Here is a 2,500-nt window from a genome sequence, read left to right on the forward strand (position 1 = left end):
ATACTAAAGATCATTATTCCCTACGAGCAGTCTATGGAATGCACTCTTTCACTAGAAGAAATGAGACCGTATCGTTTTTTATCGTATTGTGTATATCATATTGTAATGTTGTCATCATTGCCCAAAGCCCTGTTATCATTGTTGCTCTATTCTCACTATGCCTTTATTACCATATTGCAAAAACCAATATCATTAAGAATGCTATTATTTCAACTGGTCTTTATAAGATTTTATATTGCTTTCGCCCTAAACATTATTGCCTTTGCTTGAACTACCGGTATCATCAACATCTATAAACAATTACTAGTTCTTTAACTTTCCGATATTGCTATTAAGGAGAATTAGCGGTTGTGTTAATAAATAGTATATCTTTTTCCAGCCTGTCCCTTCTGTTCTTAAGAATCTTTCCTGCGTCCCACGTCTCCTGTATCGCTAAATACAGCGGTAATGCAGCCTACGTTATACGTCTATGAATTCCTGCTGTATTATCATCGGCGAGGCAAGGAGTTGTATTAGATGTAATAACAGTATTTTTGGCATTTATTTCATTTCTCTGCGATATTTTTTATTTCTTTATCGGCGATCTCAGAACACGCTGTTTTTTTGTTATTTCTTGATGCTTTTTTTTTTTCTTTTTTTTCGTCGCCCGAATTATGATATCAGAATTATAATCATGATTATTAAGAGCTATCATTATCCGGATTTTTATCAACTCCGCAGCTTCTCCTTTGGCTGATGTCAGTATTATCGTTTGGCAAAAGCATCTGCATCGCCGTCAAACGAAGTCGGAGTCAGATTGATATTCATATTTTGTCGGCAAGCTCTGCTATCGGTGCCCTCTTCTGAGATTCTGATAATGAGATAAAGATATTTTCCTCCTGCCATTTTCTTATAAATGAACATCTGGATCGACCCGAGTGTCTCGTTGCAGATGTTGCCTCGGCGGTAGTGACGTCACGGCCACCTTGATTGCAATCCCCCGAAATTAGTGCGCAATAATGAGATCGTTAGCCAAGCATGTCTAAAAATGTAAATAATCCCGAAGCCCGAATATTGGCCAAGAATGCAGTCGGGTCTCCCTCGCTTCCCCGAGTGGCGGTAGTGTGGAGAATTTGCGGGTGGTCTGCTCTCGAACCCGGATTGATACCTAGTGCTAATTATTTCTCGTTTATTTAGCCCCTTTTCGTATTTCTTCGCCGAGTAGGATGCGGGCGGATCCTCTGCTTGCAGTGTCGTCTTGCATCCTCGTTCTCTGATGCGTAAGAAGGCGGCGATTTGATTGAATTGCATCGTAAGGATTGGTTATCGTACATCGCCCGGCCCACCTGCAGCGCTGGAACGGCCAGGGGTAAATTGTCAAAACGTAATGAGACTATAATTACTCTACGATCAGCTGGGAGTTATAGTGTTGTTTGTGATAAGCTTTCTTGATAACATCTTAAAGTTCCGTAAAGCTGGAGTGGGTTCTAAACGGGGCCTTTTGGCTGTATCTCTTCCTGGCTTTTTGGATTGGCTTTTTCGGTGTCGTGTGTGAAGCGATCGGGGCGGCAGATCTCAGGCGTGCATTTCGAATATAAACAGAGAGGAAAGCGCTCTCACTCCGTTTCCCAGAGAGTTCTTCCTCCTTGTAAGATAAGGGGCGGGTGGGGGAGAGAGGGAACGAAGGAGAAAAGACAAAAGGATTAAGTGGTTCCTTTTCTGACGTGGCTCAGGCGGAGGAGGATCGGGAAAAGCTCCGAACCCGGGGAAAAGATCATAATATTATCATTGTATCTGGTGACCTCCCTTGTACGACTGAGGCGCACATCACCTCCAGGCTAGTGGGTGTGAGCATTCTCGTATAGCGAACGCCGCTTCCTTCGAACGCCAGAGTGGAGAAAGAGAGTTCATTTTCCTGGTTCTAACCCCCTTCCCCTTCCTCTTCCTCCTTCCCTCTCCAGTTCCCCCTCTCCCTCCCTCTTCACCCTCCACTTCCCCCTCTCCCTCCCTCTTCACCCTCCACTTCCCCTTTACCCTTCCCCTTCCCCCCTCTCCTCCTCCTCCACCCCACCCACCAAGAAATCCAACTTCTCTCTCTTTTTTGTATTCGTAATTTCGTTACCCATCTCATTACCCGGGAATATAGGATGATTGTTCTTCAAAAAACGAAAGATTACTTCTGTTATTTTTTGGGATCTTTTAATTTATCTTTATCGTCCATTCATATTCTTACATTTTCTGAGGAGAAGGGAGGTAGGAGAGAAATGGGATAATTCCTCGTCGTTGTCTTTCATATTACGAGGATATTAATGCATGCCGAGCTTACGAGCGTCATCTTCGCGTGTCGGCCTCGTCTCGTAAACAGAGAGCGTGCGGGCGTGCGGGCGTGCGTGTGTCGGGTCGGTGGCGTGCGTGCAGTAAGCCAAGCGAGATTGTACTGCTGATATGTAAGTCATTTTCCTTGCTTATGGTTGTAATTGTGGGCCTTATCGAAGACACCAAATTAAATCTCTAATAACGC

The 2,500-nt window shown here is 44.2% G+C and overlaps 1 pseudogene; it reads right to left on the bottom strand.

Moving 5' to 3' along the window:
- The window catches only part of LOC119576665, a 35,543-nt pseudogene that overhangs the window by 32,058 nt on the left and 985 nt on the right, over positions 1–2,500 (bottom strand).

This window comes from Penaeus monodon, chromosome 9 (assembly GCF_015228065.2).
Source record: "Penaeus monodon isolate SGIC_2016 chromosome 9, NSTDA_Pmon_1, whole genome shotgun sequence".
Classification (NCBI taxonomy): Eukaryota; Metazoa; Arthropoda; class Malacostraca; order Decapoda; family Penaeidae; genus Penaeus; species Penaeus monodon.